The sequence below is a fragment of the Salvia miltiorrhiza genome, chromosome 2, assembly GCF_028751815.1.
Source record: "Salvia miltiorrhiza cultivar Shanhuang (shh) chromosome 2, IMPLAD_Smil_shh, whole genome shotgun sequence".
NCBI lineage: Eukaryota > Viridiplantae > Streptophyta > Magnoliopsida > Lamiales > Lamiaceae > Salvia > Salvia miltiorrhiza.
Genome location: NC_080388.1, coordinates 11,670,319 through 11,688,917, shown reverse-complemented (window position 1 = coordinate 11,688,917; position 18,599 = coordinate 11,670,319). Strand labels below are relative to the sequence as shown.

The following is an 18,599-nucleotide window of genomic DNA, read 5'->3' as shown; positions in this document are numbered from 1 at the left end:
AGTTATTTTACAGTTTATCGATAGTAGCAGACAAGAAAGCAGTTACTAAACGAATACAGAAACGCGATGTTTAGGAACTCGAACCAGTATTTTATTTACAGTTTACAGAGTGCAAATTAGTTCTCAGCTTTGAAATTCATAGTATTTTACAAGTTGGGACTTACATGGCCCACTTCTCAAGTTTGGAACACAAAAGTCAAAGAGAGAGAAATGTAAAAGTGGAGTGCAGGAGCATCAGCCGACCACCCCTCTGCACTTCCATCTCATCCACCTTCAGCAAAACTCTTACAGCCGCCTTCCATGGCTGCCCGGTTCCCTCAAGCTTCTACCTTCAGCCACCCTATGCCTGCTCATCCTCCTAGCATACTCAAGTATGCAGCAACAAACCCTTCTATTAATACCAACCCAGCCAGCAAATGTTTTTGTTCACTCTCAGTTCTTTTCAGCGGAAACTTGAAGAACAGCCCCCTTTCTACCAAAGCTCTCAAGGTAAAGCTTGGCTTCAATAATTTCATCTCCTTTCATCAAAGTTCACCTGCATTAACAGAAGGACCAATTCATTTCAGTCATTTCACAATCTATTCAACTTCAACAGCCACCCATCAGCTCGAAAACATTCAAGGTATTCTACTATCTTGAATATTCAATTCAGTTCACATCCATGCTTAGCATAATCACAGTTCATCTATACGAAATAGCCAAGATATGTTGTACAATAGAGAGTTACTTTACAACAGAAGGATTTACATGCTTCACTTTCACTGCACTCTAGAATAGCAATTACGAGAACTCACGACTACAAAAACTAGGACTTTGAATCGAATTGAGTTGAGTTACTTAACTTTGGGAAAGAGGGGCCGACTGCCCAAGCAACTGCCGAGCCCCAACTGCCGGAACGGAGGGAGAAGGCGGCGACCTCTCGTCGTCTCGCCTGCATCAGAGTAACGACGACATCGGACCTGGAGAATCGCCGAGGCCGACCGGCACCAGGGCCCGGAGCAACAATCGATTGACTAAGACGATTTCCCCTTTTCTAGGATCTAGGGCTCGACGTCGGAGAGGGATGTGAGGAAGGAGTTGGACGGCGCCGCTCACAGGCAGCGACCGCTCGCCGGATGCCAACAGCGGCGACCTGGCAATCGAGATTTAGGGCTCGCCGTTTTGCCTTGGACGAGTTCAGCAGAAGAACATGGGAGAAGGGCGCCGGAGTTGTGTGCGCCGGTAGCTGAGTGGCCGGAGAAGGAGGAGCCGATCGATTTGAAGAAGAGCCGAGCGGCCGGCTTTGAGAGAGATCAGAGAGAGAAAAGCGAGAATTGAGTTTGGGGGAGAAGAGAGAGACCGATAGTGAGTAGAGAGAGAGTTTGGGCTGTGTTTATTCTTTTCTTTTGGGCCTTTCCCTTATGATGTTTGGGCCGACTTATTTGTTAAAGTTTGGGCTCCTCATTTATTTAATTTGGGCCTTTCTCTTTTGATTGTGAATTGGGCCTCACCCTTAATTCTTTTGGGCTCAGTCTTTAATTATACTCAGGCCATTTCCTTTATACATTGGTTGGGCCGGATTATTGCTCTATTTGGGCCGAATTATTTGTTTATTGAACTAAGATTTATTCTTCCCAGCCCACATTAATTATTATATCTTTGGGACACTTTCGTTATTTTATTTAGACAAGCTGCAGTACTTTATTTCAAGCCATTCTTGATTAATTAGTGGGCTACTTTATTGAACCTCTTAATTAATGAGCCTACTATCTCCTTCAAGCCCAAAATGATTTAAAGTGGACTATTATTGTTTATTTCATTGAGGCCATTTGTTTTATTTAATTAATCGGCTACCTTATTTTGAGCCATTAATTAATTGAAGTTACATTAGTAATTATATTCTTACTGTCAAACCCGATAAATTCTTACGGGGTTACTTATGGGATGAGCTGAGTTAGTTCCTTCTATTTATCGAATACAAGAACGAGATTATTATTTTACGATTTAGAATGTTCCGATGGGGAAGAAAGAGTTACAGATTTTTTTCGACCGCGGTAAACGAGAGTTAGCTAAATCTTTTAGCAATGATTAACAGTAGAAATTCCCGACTATCGCTCAGAGGATTAGTTCATGCATACCAGTCTCATGCATGGTTAATTATGCATTCTCATTCTGAGAATTTTTCCCGAGTAAGTATCTTATGTATTTTCTCGAAATCAAGGCCAAGGTCGAGAATAACCGTCAATCAAGGAATCACCGAATCACCAAGATCTCAAATCAGGTGGGTTTATTTTCAGATATATCAAATCAGTTTAATGTTACTTTCAAGCAAGTTATTTCATTATTGAATCTATGAACGAAAAGATATTTCAGTATCTCAGTTATTGTCTTGCCATAAAATGTTTCATTTAGTATGATATCTATCTGATGAGGCAATGCCAGTTAAAGTAATCGAATTCGGGTCCTGAGCAGTTGATAGCTATCCTGCCAGGGCTAGTGTACACCCAGAGCAATTTTTAATGTATGAATTTTATATAAGAAATCAGAGCAATTTTTAATGTATGAATTTTATATAGAACACGTATGAATTCGCTGTATAAAAGTATGAATTGTGAAAAATAAATTTTTGCTACCTTTGGGATTCGAACTCAGGACCATAAATCCATCCAATAGGATTACGAATCAACCGTAGATCTTGATGATCTAATGGCTGAAAATGATTCTTATTTTATATCTTAAGAAAATGCTCTTATTTTAGCCCTTCCCTATATGTATATACCTATTATAAAAGAACTTTGTTATACAAAAGTTGATTTGCTTGTTATATTCACTCGTATATACTTAACTTAAGAAGGATAATCGTGTTATTTAAAACTATATAATCTATGAAAATATTGTTCATTATTATATTATGTTTGTCTTGTAATAGAAAGTGTATGAAATGCCCAAAAAAAAATTATTTGTTATTTAGATTATGCTTGTCTTTAAATAAAAAATGCCTAAAATATATGAAATGTTCAAAATAAAAAAAATTGTAGTGTATTGAAACTAATTTGTAATATATTGAAACTATATAATCTATGAAAATGTTGTTCGTTGTTATTACTATTATGGTCGTATTTTAGTAAAAAATATCTCAAATATACGAAATGCCCAAAAAAAAAATTCTCAGTTGCTCGCCCCCGTACAGGTTCAACCCCCCCCCCCCCAGAACTTAATTCCTGCCTCCGTCCCTGGATATAAACTGGTCGGATCTTATGTAGAGGGTGTGTGATTGAGCTTACAAGATCTTTCAAAATGTTTGATAAATTAACTTCTTAAACAACTTATAAGCTCTAAAACTTTATAAGCTTCTCAAAAAATAAGTTAATCTACCCCAACTTATTTTTTTTTATAATGTCATATGCAACAATTCTCTTACAAATATTATTCAACTATAATTTATATTTTTTTAAGTTCACCCGTCTTCGATTTTCTCTCTATAACAAAAAATTATCTCTCTGTTTTATAAGCATAATTATCAAAACACTTCAATAACTTATAAACTTTTGAGAAAATACATCTTATAAGCTTCTAAAATATTTTATTTTTAACTCATTAGATGTATCTAATTGTAATTTAATTTGTGTAACTAAGTTAATTTAAATTTATATACTCTCTCCGTCCAAAGATGTGTGGTAGAGTGGATGGCACGATTTTTAATAAAATTATTGAAAAATGTGATTTTAGTATTGAAAAAGTCTAAAAATTGTAGTATTTAGGGGTTGGACCCACCAAATTGTAAAAGTAAGTAGTGGATATTTTGTAAATATTGAATATGAATCACTACAACAAACTGGCCGAATACCGCCGGATTTTTCCATCGGTAATGCCCTATTTTCCGTCGGTATTAGAAGTTACCGACGGAACACCGACGGCGGACGAGGTTCGCTCTGCAAGTAGTCGGTAAACCGATTATCGACGAAAAATTATTGTCGTCGCTGAATTACCGACGGCGTTCACGATGGAGACGTCGTCGGCGACCACTTGACGACGCCGGCGTCGTTTCGAAAAATAGCAACAGAACAACAACAGATTTTTTTCGTCGGTAATAGCAAAGAAAATTGTATTCCGTCGGTAAGTGCTTGAGTGAGTTTAACGACAGACTTTGAAATCTGTCGGTGATTCCTTGCGAAAGTTTACCGATGGAATCGATATTTCGTCGTTATTTTTTTAGTACAATTTACCGATGGATTGAGAATCCATCGCTATTTTTAAAAAATATAAAAAAAAATCGATATACCCGGTTATCGACAACCTGTTATACAATTATATTACCAATACATCAATATTGCAAAACACCAAATCAATGAAATTTAATATAATTTCAAAATTAACATTCAAATATTAATAACATAACATAAGTTCTTCAAGTATTCAAGACATAACAGAAGTATTCAAGTTTTCAAAGTATAAAACACAAACATGATAATCAAGAAGATGGTCCAGAGAGTCCAGGGGGTCCAGGTGGAAGTCTAGCTGTTATTTGCTCGATAAGACGCTGCTTAGTCTAAAATTGAGACTCCACTTGCTCGTCTTTCCGTCTCATCTCTTCCTGCTGAGCTTCAAATCAAGCCATGGTGTCATGTCTTTGTCTCAAGGCCTCCTGCAGCTGCTGCTCCATCTCCACAAGTCGTTGTGGATCGACAGTATGACTCTGAAAGGGAGATGTACCACTCGACTCCTCACTTCTATAGCTGGCTGCAAGTCCATCAACTCCAAAGATTCTCTTCTTCTTGTCGAGTCCACCAACAGCATGCACGTACACCTTGGTCATATTGATCTCTGGCGAATCAGACTCATCATCCACAGGCTGACTCTGAGAAGCAACTATTTCCTGTACCTTTTCCTACAATAATGTATATATGAGGAGTTCTACTTAAGAATTAGAGCAACAAAATACTTGAATATATAATACTTGACTACTTACTGCAATAAGTCTATACCTATCGTCAGTATAAGCGTCATCCTTATTCAGTTATTCTTATGCAGGATCTGATAAGCATCGTACAGACATTGAGTTAGCTCCACTCATTTCATTTTGCCCTTTTAAAAACATATCACAATGAATATTATTAATATGAGTATCAATGAAAAAAAATAATAGGAATACATTTAAACGTACCACTTCTTCAGCATACTGAAGAATAGACCGCGAGCCATCCTTGTGCTTCACTTGTCCAGTTCCGGGACCTGCAGGCTCAGACATCCTACATTTCTTTGCTATCTTTGATTTGGCCTTGACTTCATCAGAGTCCCAGTAGGCAAGCCAAGCAGGCCAGTGATCGATGTGAATAAAAGGAGGCCTCCCCTTCTCTAGATCGTCCTTCTTTTGCTTGATGTCATGGACAAAATATTTGTACCTATGAGCAGCAACCTTGAGCCAAGCCTTGTGTATTTCCTACTCCATCGTTGGGTCCCATGTGAAATGTTTCTGTTTAAACAACAAAACAAAAATACATTTACAAACACTAGTATGTGTGTGTGTGTGTATGTGTATATATATATATATATATATATATATATATATATATATATATATATAGGGTAGGGCTATTCAGAAAACTCCTCTTAAACAATAAAATAAGAACTAATCCTCACCACATATCTATCTTAATCAACGTCATAGATTAAAAGTTAAAAGGTTGTATAGTTCATAGCAGAATATCTTACGGTTCAAAGGAAATTTTCTTATAAGGATAAATTAGGTAGTTAAATTTTCTACTGCATTCTGAATTCACACGTTTCCGAGATTTGAGCCGATTTATTATGGTAATAAAGATTTCATACCAGTTCTTATGGAGTATCTCGATAGACGGTAATCATATTTTCAATAAAATTTATCTCGATATGAAATCTGAAAAATTCAAATGGACGATAATTACATTTAATCAAAATTCACAACTATTTTAGAATTACTCTTATGAACCAAGATTTCTAGGGTTACTTTCTTAACTTCTATTGTGTAGCCACACACTTCTGGTCTGTGAATCGTGTTGTGGAATCCATTCTGAAGTGTAGGAACTAAGTGGACTAAGAATTCTTTGGTTTAATTAATGGCGAGAACGAACGGTAACACGTCGGGTGAGTATTTGATCTTTTCTGTTTTACGATTTTGTTTTTGTTTTTCCATGAATTGTTTTTTTTTTTTGTGGATTAGGTTTTTTAAGATGGTATAGCGATTATGCGGTGCGAATCTTAGATTAATTATTATATATAAACCAGAGCTTCTTAGTATTTATATTTTATTTCTGAAATGTCGCTTTCTGAAATATCGCTTTCGTGTTTCCACTTTTTCATTTTTTGATTTTCTTTCAGATTCGTAAGCATATGTTCACTGCCTTTTAAAATTTTTGTTGAGGTGTTGTTTGTTTGAGTTTTCTGGTCCCTATGTTAGTTCTATTTTGTGCTTCGAATAAATGGATGTTGTTTATTTGAGTTTTGTGGTCTCTTTTGTGGGTTCATGTACGACGACATCATGTATTAGTTGTTATGCGTTGTATGCGAAATTTTTTGTGATTAATGGTTTTGGTTTTTTTGTTTACATCGTGCTGAACCATGTTACTTCCTCTTCTTAGGGACAGGGAAGCAGCAACCAAAGGCATGGGCAACCCCGTAGACGCGATGCCAGGAAGAGAAGATACCCTCGAATGAAAAGAGGGAGGAGTACTTGAACTACCGTTTCTTATTCGACTATCGTGTTATTGAATTGGAGCGGACAAGACACGAACACGAAAGAGAAAACCAAGAGAACAACAAGGAAGGGGATTACTCTAGCTATCTCCTATCTTTCTATAGTCTTATCTCATGCTATTATGTGTAATCCTCTTTGTTCTTTCATTTCTCTTTTATCTTCCTATAGTCTTATTCATTTCATTTTTGTATGAATTTTGTAGAGTGTGAAAATGTTAATGATGTGATATGAATTATGTAGATTGTGTGAATCATTAAATATGTCTAATAATTCATTTAGTATTTTGTATGAATTATATAGGTTTTTTAAATGATAATAATGTGGTATGAATTATTTGGCTTGTGAAGATGCATTGAATACAAGGGTTGTGCATCGAAAATGTTAGTTGTATTAAGCATAATGGGAAAAAGGGAAAATTACTTATTTCGGATAAAATGGTGCATAATATAGTATGAGTTATTTAGATAGTCAAAATGAATAAATGGTATGCATGAATAAGTGCATTTGGTAGTTCCAGATAATTCATACTGCTGCTGAAATAGAAATTTTATTAAAAAAAAGAAAAAAGAGGACCAAGAGATAAAATTAAAAAACGAAAGCACCCACGATAAACTATGGGTAACCGAAAAATGACCAAAACTAAGAAAACATGTTTAGAGGGTTATCCTTGTCGAATGAATTTTTGTCGTCCAACATATCTCCCCATTTTTTCTTTTGTATAGAGGCCACTACCGACATAGATCAGGCTGCGTCGAAAGAGGAGTGAATCACAAAGTTTTGCAGAATCGCTCCTCCAGCCTGAGCATGCTGCACTTTATTCAAGAACTCCACCGGTGACGGAGTGTCAAGAACGGCGCCTTGCAAAGCGGCACCAGCAGCACGGTCAGCTGCTTTGTGGAAATCCGAAGACATACCATTCTTGATTATACGTCAGAGTCGGTGCTTGATAGAGGAATCAGAAGCCTTCCCTTTCTTGGTAGAACCTTTCGAACGCCCCGACCGCGAGGTATGGAAGGATCCTCAATCCCCGCATTTCCTGGCGTCACATCCGAAGCTGAATGATCAATCGCCGAATGGGGCGTCCCATCCAGGGAGTCTTGCCGGCTCAGCTCTGAAATAGCCGATGATTGCTGGACCAAAGATCATGCAGCATGTGCCTGCTGAGCACAATCGAAAGGTGCAGCTGAGGTACGGACCTGATCCAGAGAAGATCGGATAGACTCAGAAGCAGCCGCAAAAATATCAACCCCCTCAGTCGCCAGAATGGCGAAGGCGTTGGAGGTCACAACGGCACCAATCGACGATGACTGAAGTGGGGATCCTGCCTCAATAGTGTCTCTAGTAATACCATTTTCGGGTTGCACAACATCATCAATGTCTTTGGAGGGAATTTCCTGCCAAACAATCGAACGGCCTTTAAGCTCCCGGCCCCTCTTGTGCTTTCGTTTGTGGTCCTGCTTGCTCTTATCGGCTGTCGGAGAAGAGGAATCCGTGTTCGTACGATTCTTCTTGCAATCTTCAGTACAATGGCCAACAACAGAACAAATCCAACAGAAATATGGGAGATTTTCATATCCAAATTCAATCTCAAAAATATCATCACCACATTTCACATCAAGAAACTCAGGGATCTCATTAGCGACATTTGTTGGAAACCTTGTGGAATATCCTAACCCTTGTTTTGATGATACCAAAATTCAAAGGACTTAAATGTAATAGACTAGAATCGTTTTGAACTCAAGTGTTAGAGTTCGTTTCTAGTTTAGTTGCGGTGTCGAAGACTAAAGACTGAAGACTGAAGAATGAAGACTGAAGACTGAAGACTGGAGTTACCAACTGACGTGTCAGTTGAAGAATCAGTTGAAGACTGATTATTTAATGCGCGCCATAGACTGATACTAAAGTCAAGTATCAGTTGAACATTCATCCTAGGACTGATCTTCCAACGTTCAGAGGAAGCCACGTACGCTCAAAGTACAGCCGCATTAAATGCAGAGATATCTCAATATCTTATCTCTGCAGAGGTCATTCCTATCTGGTGGCTACTTTTCAGAGATGTCACATCTCCTGTCCTTCAAAGAGAGCCGTTTCCACACAGACAAGGAACCTCGAAGATTGAAGCCTCAGCCCAAATTTGAATTGCTCTCCAACGGAAGAAATCTTGAGGATGATTTACGCCAACGGATCTATTCAAGAGTTCTCCTACAAATAGCGCTCGAGGATCACTTCAATCTTCACCGATTCAACAACATAAGCTGAAGCTCTGCCGAAATAGCTACTCAGCCTAAAGCTTAACCGCTCAAAGCTTGAATCGAAGAAGAGAATTCCAAAGCCAAAATCAGTCACTGCTGATTACATACATTCTCTTAGACCCTAGGCATATATTCTGTGTACCCAGAAGCCAAAGGTCAAACTTGCTTCAAAGAACTTGTTCTTTGTAAGTATAGTTGGCACTCGTTTAAACCTCTCCCCCATAAGAGTGTTTGAGTGACTCGGAGTTCAGGAAGGTACTCTGAACTCTGAAAGGGAAGTCTGAGCACGAGGTGTGCTTAGCAGGGAAATCCTACGCGAGTTGTGTAGGTGCTGAAATCCTATACGAGGTGTGTAGGTGGGGAAACCCTACGCGAGGTGTGTAGGTGCTGAAGAGAGTTTATCTTCAGTTTACGGTTTGCAGTGCACCAGGCAAGCACTTGCGGAGTGGATTGTTGGTCTGATCAACCAGCCGTGGATGTAGGAAAGAGCTTTTCCGAACCACGTAAAAGTCTCTGTGTTATTTACAGCTTTCAGTTTTACATTCATAACTGTGCTATTTCAATTGATAAAACTGAACACTGACTAACAGCAAAGAGAAACCCTAATCCAACTATCTGCTCCACTGAGGCTATTCGAAACTAAGTTTAATTTTCGCTGCGTGTGATATCAATCTGACTGAACTATCCTCTGATAGTAAGAAAGAGAGATATCATCTCTATCGTTGCAAACACGACTGAAGCCCTTACGTGGATCAGTTAAGTTCTAGTGACTTAACTGATAACTCTTTACTGAAGAGCTTTCAGTATCAGTCGTCAACCCTGTTGGTCAAAACTATTTCGGTTAAACAGGTGTCTGGTTTGCATGCAAAGTTTCTTTTCTATCTCTGACTGAGATCCCTCTGATTGAGGTTGGTAGATAGTCAAAAATAGCCTGTAGGTTTCCCCCCCCATACACCTATTCGAGACCCCCCGGACCTAACAATTGGTATCAGAGCAGGTTGTTCGCAAGAACTATCTGTCTCTGACTAGTTCCTACTTGAACTAGATCTTTTCTTAAAGGTCTCGAAGAAGATTTACTCTTTCTTATTTTTGTGCTTGCTATTTGCTCTATCTGTTGTTATCTGTTCTCTCTTTTTTGATGGAGACTAACCACAGCAGATTATCTTCTCTACCTATGTTTAGTATTGAAAAATACGACATATAGAAGTTTCGGCTTGAAAGCTTCCTCAGCGCCCAACATTGCAGAATGTGGGAAGTCATCACCAGCGGTCCGATCATCATCACCGAAACTGTAAAAAGGGTTCCTAATGACATCCGTCAGGAACCTTACGATGAGGACCAGCCCAAGTCAAAGGCAGACTTCACCACAGAAGAAAGGAAGCAAGATGAGTTAGACAACCTCGCCAAAAGCATCATCTCCGGCACCGTTCCCGACAAGCATGTCATGAAGATCATCAAGTGCAGAACAGCAAAGGAGATATGGGACATTCTGGAAAGAATGTGCGTAGGTTCTGAGGAAATCAAGGAGAATAAGCTGTCCATAGCTTGCCAGAAATTCGACTCCTTCCACAAGCTCAAGAATGAATCTGTCGAGGAAATGGAACAAAGATTCAATCTTATATTGAATGAAGTTCAATCCATTTCCAAAGACAAATACACTCAACGAGAAATCAACCTGAAGATTCTTCGAGCACTGCCACGTGGAGAATGGCAGATCTACTCAGTCACTCATCAGCATAAGCCAGGATTCAGTCAGTTCCCGACAAACAAGCTTTTCTCCGATCTCATGGCAAATGAGTTCGACCTTATGAGAAATCTTGGTAACAAGAAGGCTGGAGGATCAGACGAAGATGGTCCATCAACCTCAAGAGGAGTTGCACTGAAGGCCTCGACCAGAGAAGGCAAGAAGCAGATCAAGGAGCCAACGGAACTCAACCCTGAGGACTTCTTCAGTCAATATGCCTTGTTGACTGACAGATTCAACAAAATGGAGTCCAAGTTCCGGAAGTACAGAAGGTTCCACAAGCAGCACTACAAGGGAAAAGAAAGAGAAGGGGACTCCAGACATTCCACAGATCGAAGCGGAGAAAGGAAGTCAGCCGCTTACGACATCAAAGAATTGGAATGTTTTGGATGTAGAAAGAAAGGGCACTTTCGACATGAATGCCCTGATTTGACTCCAGCTGAGTGCAGGGAACTGAAAGCGAAGAAAGATCGCAGATCTTCAAAGAAGAAAGCAATGGTTGCTGATGATGCTGACTCTTCCAACGACACATCAGAATCATCCGACTTCGACAGTTCCAGCTCAGATGATGAGAGCCGAGCCCTGATGGCCAATGAATCAGAAAGTGTAGCTGACAACAGCTACGACAATGGAATGAATGGCCCAGAGGTAAAATCTCTCACAAAAACTCCATATACTGATAACTTCCTGATGCTTTCAGGAGACCACTCAGAATCTGGAGATAGCTCATCCTTTGAAACTGACGAGTTCGATCAGCTCCTGACTGATCACTGTCAGCTGAGGAAAATGTTCGAAGATCTCCTCAAGCAGAATCAGAAAATGGACAAGGAGATCAATGATGAACGAGCTAAACATCAGACAATCATCTACTTTCCGGATGAAACTTGTCTTGATCAGCTAATCATGGAGAACAGCCGACTGGAAGAAGAGCTCAGAGTCTCCAACTCAGAATGTGAAAGAGCATCTCATGAAATCAAGAGGCTCAATCACAAGCTGGAAGAAACAGTCAAGAACTGCATGATGCAGTCTCCCATGATGAGCAACTTTCCATCGAAAGGACTGGTCAACAGCATCGGAGGAAAGGTTGTAGCTGCCAAAGGAAAGGATATCATGATCATCTCTAAGAATGATCCTTCTGAAATCACAACCTCAGAAGAATCAAGTGACCATGATATGGATGAAGTTCACAAGCGCGGACTGATGGCCAGATCAAATGTTCCACCTCCACGAAGCTACAGACGAGCTAAGGAGGCTCCCAACCAGATCATCTTATTGAAAAGGCTGGAAAGCAGATTTCAGTCAAAGATCCGGGAAGGAACATCAGGAGCCAAGAAGAATCTTCCTCATCAATCCAGGGGGAAGAAAGGCCACATCAGTCAGAAACTGACATCCTCAGTTCAGTTTCAGAAGGAACAACATCCATGGAGATCAAGCAATGCTGGGTCCAGTCGAGCCATGCCACTTCCTCGACGACAAGCCACTGGACGTCAGACAAATCTCCATAAGTCTGCAAAGACTAAAGTATCTCAAGGAAGATACTTCGCCGAGCAAATAAGACCTCAACCACTCATCAGACAGAACTGCTACAAGAGTGAGGCCTTCAAAAGGATTTCTCAACAGAAGAATGCTCATGTGCCACCTGAAGCGCCAACGTCATCGATCAGACATCCAAAAATGCGCAAAAGATCAGCCAGACCAATTCTGAAGCAGATTTGGGTTCCAAAGGGAACTCGAACTAATATTGAAGGACCCAAAACTTGATTGGGTGCCTGAAGCAACTCTTCCTTGCAGGTCAATGTCAGGAAACATAAAAAGAAGGAAGAGGCCAAAGCTTCAATCAGAACGTGGTATCTGGACAGTGGCTGTTCAAAGCATATGACGGGCTACAAAGAATATTTATCCCAGTATGTTGAGAAAGTTGGATCCAAAGTTGCATTCGGAGACAACTTGATTGGAGAAACAAAAAGGCTACGGTGTGCTCAACATGGGTAACGCCAGTATCAGTAATGTTAGCTTTGTTTCTGGTCTTAAACATAATCTGTTGTCTGTGAGTCAATTTTGTGACAGTGGTTTCACAGTGAAAATCAAAAAGGATGAATTCCCTGTTAGAAACAATCAGAAGAAGGTGGTTCTGAAGGGATTCAGACAAGGGAGTCTCTACATCGTTTCTTGGGAAGACAGCCCACTAGAAACGTGCCTCATCAGCAAGAGCAGCTCGGAGCTCAATTGGCTATGGCACAAGAGCCTCAACCATCTCAACTTCAAGACGATCAACAAACTTGCTAAACATCAACTGGTAGAAGGTCTTCCTTCTATTGTATTCCAGAAGAAGCAAGAATGTGAAGCATGCCTCAGAGGAAAGCAGACGCGGACGTCATTCAAGTCAAAGACAGGACACTCCTCTGGAAGGATTCTGCATCTACTTCACATGGATCTGTTTGGCCCGATCACTCCAAGAAGCTACAACGGTAGGAAGTACACCTTGGTAGTTGTGGATGATTATTCACGATATACTTGGGTTATCGTTCTCTTCAAAAAGAAGGAGACGCTGGAGGAACTGCCAAAGCTGCTGAGAAGACTGAGCGTTGAAAAGGAAGTCAACATCATCAGCATCAGATCAGATCGTGGGACTGAGTTCCTCAATACTGTCATTCGTGAGTATTGTGATGAACAAGGAATCAGTCATCAAACTTCTGCAGCAAGAACTCCACAGCAGAATGGAGTTGCAGAAAGAAGAAACAGGTCTCTAAAGGAAGCAGCCAGGACGATGCTAGCCGAGTCAAAACTCCCCTTGAAGTTTTGGGCCGAAGCAGTCAACAACGCATGCTACACGCAGAATCGCTCCTTCCTCACTCAGAGACATGGAATAACTCCATACGAGTTATGGAAGAACAGAAAGCCATCGATTGCCTACTTTCATGCTTTCGGTTCTAAGTGTTTCATACACAACAATGATAAGAAGAGGTTGAACACCTTCGATAGCAAGGCTGATCCAGGAGTCTTCCTTGGATACTCTGGAACAGAACGTTCAAGCAACGCCTATCGAGTGTTCAATACTCAAACTCTTTGTGTAGAAGAAATACCTCATGTGATCTTTGATGAGTCTGCAGATGGTTTCAGGGAACAAGATGCTGAAAAGGGTGTTCAGATCGCTGAAGGTTCCAAAGCTGAAATCCACACTGTCGAGCCCTCTACTGTCTTGGTGTGGGGACCTGGCAAAGATGAAGATACTGAGATGCTTTAGTATCAGAAGATCAACCAATGGTCTGAAGTCCAGACTGGAGCCAATACAGATGGCATCAGTCAAGGGGGAACTCCAGTTGCTGAAGTTCAAGTTGAACGCGCAGAAGCCGCCCCAGCTCAACTCACCCCTGCTCCAGAAGGTGCTCAACATCCCAGAGCTATTCTAACCGAAGAAGCTCCACCATCCCCTGAAGAAATCAAGAAGTATCGAAGATGGTTTGAACTCCACTCTAAGGAGAACATCATTGGAGAACCATCAGATGGCGTCAAGACTCGGAGATCAATGTGCAACCTCGTCTTCGACATCAACCAGAACTGCATCAACGAAGATAAGAATTTCAGTTGTTTCTTATCAACTACAGAGCCCAAGGATATTGAAGAAGCTCTGAAGTCCACTAAATGGGTCATCGCAATGCTAGAGGAACTCAATGAATTCAACCGGAATTTAGTTTGGGAGCTTGTGGATCGACCAGACGATGCAAAGGTGATTGGCTTGAAATGGATTTTCAAGAACAAGAAAGACGAAGAAGGAAACGTTGTGAGAAACAAAGCAAGGCTTGTGGCTAAAGGATACAGTCAAGAAGAAGGAATCGACTACGACGAGACATTCGCCCCAGTTGCCAGATTGGAAGCAGTCAGACTCTTCTTAGCCTTCGCAGCTCACAAAGGTTTCAAGGTACACCAAATGGATGTCAAGTGTGCATTTCTTAATGGAGTGCTCACAGATGAAGTCTATGTAGAACAACCTCCTGGATTTGAGGTTGCTGGACCAGAAAAGGTGTACAAGCTGAAGAAAGCGCTCTATGGGTTGAAGCAAGCACCAAGAGCGTGGTATGATACTCTCTCTGAGTATCTGATTGAACAAGGCTTCAAAAAGGGATCTGTGGACAGAACTTTGTTCACTCTCAAAGAAGGAGAAGATCTCCTGCTTGTTCAAATTTATGTCGATGACATAATCTTCGGATCTAAATCCGAACGCATGTGCAATAAGTTTGCTGACATCATGACGAACAAATTCCAAATGTCCATGATGGGAGAAATGAATTTCTTTCTCGGATTGCAAGTCAAGCAGACCAAAGAAGGAATACTGATCAGCCAGTCCAAGTATGCCAAGGAGCTGATAGCTAAGTTCGGTATTCAGCACATGAAATCAGTCAAGATCCCAATGAACACAAACTGGAAAGTTGATCCAGGTTCAGAAGGAAGCTCTGTCTCTTCGAAGAAGTACAGAGAAATCATTGGATCTTTGCTGTATTTGACTGCGAGCAGACCAGATATCGCATTTGCAGTCGGGGTTTGTGCAAGATATCAATCAGATCCTAAGGAAGCTCATTTGGATGCAGCTAAGCGGATTCTGAGATATCTCAAGGGCACACCCAATTTAGGATTGTGGTACCCAGCAGACGACGACATCAAGCTCACCGGATTTTCAGACTCCGACTTCGGTGGATGCAAGCTTGATCGCAAATCAACCTCCGGAACATGTCAATTCCTAGGCAACAAGCTCATCTCTTGGTTTTCAAAGAAGCAGATTTCAGTCGCCACCTCTACAACTGAAGCTGAATATGTTGCTGCCGGAAGCTGCTGCTCACAAATCCTGTGGTTAGTCCATCAACTAAAGGACTATGGGATCGAGGAAAAAGAAGTTCCTATCTATTGCAACAGCTCCAGTGCTATTGCAATCTCCCAAAATCCAGTTCATCACACCAGAGTCAAACATATCGAGATTCGACATCACTTCATTCGTGATCATGTCGAAAAGAAGAATATCTCTGTGGAATGGATTCCCACTGCTATTCAGAGAGCGGACCTGCTGACCAAGGCTCTTCCAGAAGAGAGGTTCAATGATCTATGTGCAAAGATCGGCCTCATCAACCCTGAAGAGTGATGCTATGTTTGAAGATTTTCTCAAACAGTCATGCTGACTGGTGGTCAACCAACTGCTGCTTCTACGATCGCCGACGTGGAAAGCAATGAAGTCCGAATGCTCATCTGAAGAAGAAGTCATCCTGATGATTCAACCAGGATCACGTGGTATCAACTGACTACTATGTTCAGTTGATCAGTAAGTATTTTAAATGCTTACCTTTTCAAAAATCAGTTATTTCAGTTTAGAGCTTTAAGTGTTTAGTTCAAAATCTTTTCTCTAACCACTACTAGAAAAACGCTCATAGATAACGGATTTTATCCGTTATCTATGAGCAAAAAAAGCGTTGTGTATAGTGGTGTTATCTATTATAGGTGTCATACACAACGGTTTAAAAACCGTTATCTATGAAGGGAAAAGATAACAGTACAACCACACATACATAACGGTTATAAAACCGTTATCTATGAAGGGAATAGATAACAGTACAACCACACATACATAACGGTTATAAAATCGTTATCTATATTGATTATACATAACGGTTTTAGACTGTTATGTATTATAATTTATCCGTTATCTATTCCATAATATATATTTTTTCATATTATAGTTAACAGTTTTTTATACTTTTTATAACGGTTTAAACCGTTATCTTTGTAAGAAAAAGATAACGGTTTTTTACTGTTATGTATTAGAATTAATCCGTTATGTATTATATAATATTTCTTTTTTCTCATATTATAGATAACAGTTTTTTATACTTTTTATAACGATTTAAACCGTTATCTTTGTAAGACATAGATAACGGTTTTGTATATATTAGATGACAGTTTTTCGCATATTTTTTATTTATTCTTAATTTTTCCTTTTATGTATATCTAAAAATCAATAAAAAAATTTCAAATAATAAAATAACATTGACAAGATAATATTAGCATATATAACATAGCATCCAACAATTCGAGCTACACAAGTTGCCTGTTAATACATGTTTTACTACATGAAGCATCGGCAGAGCAACTCGTTTCTTCTTGGAGATGGGTACTGGAGCTGAAGGCAATCTATGCCGGCTCGCTTCTTTTCCATTCAGAAGCTGCTGCTTTGTGATTTTAGCACGCTTTAGTGAGTTTGGCGCTTGTACAAGATTTTGTTCTTGCACAGGTGAATTCGCATCCTTCGTCTTCACAAGGTATATATGCCTTTTCCGTAGAAACCTGATTATTCCATTGTTATTTTGATCAGTGCAACACGAACATGGGGGATACTAAAATAAGACAGCGATGAACTAGGCATTTTTACTCGTCAATATTTGACAATGCGCGGAAACATATATCTGCGGAGAAGCCACATATACAAAGATAAACGTATGTATTTGGCTTCATACCTGATTGAATATCATGCATTTCATTGCTCAAGATCATAGCAATCCAACATAAAAAGCAGCAAAATCGCTACAAAACACTACTCCAACAAAGAAGGAAACATATATTGCAGACAAGATGTGGACCAAACCATTGATTTCCAAATTGTGTGCCATCAATATATAAAGCAAAGAAACCATACGACATACACCATGAGAAAATCTTGAAGGCAGTTAGATTAAAGGCATACAATATCTAATCAAATTGCATACCGAACTTCAGCAGCGAGCATCAGCTTCCTCTCTTTCGCCGTCTCCAATTTGCTTCTCATAACATCAGCCTCCTGCAATTTGAACCACCATGCCTCTTAGAAATATGTTATAACAAACATTGAAAAACAAGATAGAGAGAGAGAGAGCAGAAACAAAGTGAAGAAATTCTAGGTCTCGCAACTACATTAGCAAATTAAAAAACAAAAAATACCCAAATCCCGAAGTTCTCAAGCTATCTGCTGACTCCACAACTACGCTTCGAATTCCCAATCTACTATTATCAAACAGCAACAGTCTTAAAAAGTTTAGCTCATAATCATCAAAGCGAATCAGTTTCAGTAGCATACATGTTCGATGAAATGTCTGGATCTCAATTGAAAGATTTTTGAGAGGGAATTTTTTGAGGATACCTGTGCAGCCCTAAAGATGTTGCGAGACCTGCAATTCCAGCTCCAACAATCACTATCTCTTGCTCTTCCATTCCAAATTTGGTTCCTTCATCTTCTCTAATCTTCATCCAACTACCCTTCATCCAACTATCTGAATCCGCTCCACCGTTGCTCGATTCCAATCCAAAGCTCCCCTTTCTCTCATACCTCCTTGGCTTAGAAGAAGGGGCAAAACTCTTGTTCGACGCCTAATTATCAACCTCATCCGCTCTCGATTGCAAATCGGATAATTAGGGCTTTCCCCCTTTCCTGCCTCGATTATGTGGAGTTGAAAAGAGAACCGGCCGTAGAACACCATCGGCTCGCCGATCCTCGGACCACCAGCAACGATGGGCGGGCTCTAGGCGTTGCTCGCCGGTCTCCCTGAGATGGCGACGGCTGGGTTATACCGAACAGAGAAGAACTAGGGCTCGACCTTTGCCCTAGCTATATGTTAGAGGAAAATGAAGAGGCGAGGTCACGGCGACCGATGTCGCCGGAAGAGCGCGAATAGCTACCATTCGCCGGAGAGAGAGAGAGAGATTTGGGGAGGAGATGAGACGCAGCGAAGGTGGGCGGCAGCGGCGCGACGCAGTGACAAGGGTGGGCGGGCGCGAGGCAGCAGCGAGGGTGGGTGGGCGCGGGGCAGTAGCGAGGGTGGGCGGCGACGGGCCGGCGTGGGGCAGCGGCGCCGGCGGCGGAGTCGAGAGGGGAGAG

At 40.6% G+C, this 18,599-nt stretch overlaps 1 long non-coding RNA gene across 1 annotated transcript; it reads right to left on the bottom strand.

Annotated features, from left to right (window-relative positions):
• Positions 1-16,725: 16,725 nt before the first annotated feature.
• Positions 16,726-17,535, bottom strand: LOC131011210 (uncharacterized). Its single transcript, XR_009096794.1, has 2 exons — positions 17,455-17,535; positions 16,726-17,035 (listed from the first exon to the last, which is right to left on the bottom strand). It is a non-coding gene; the product is annotated as an uncharacterized LOC131011210 (long non-coding RNA).
• Between the last annotated feature and the right edge of the window lie 1,064 nt (positions 17,536-18,599).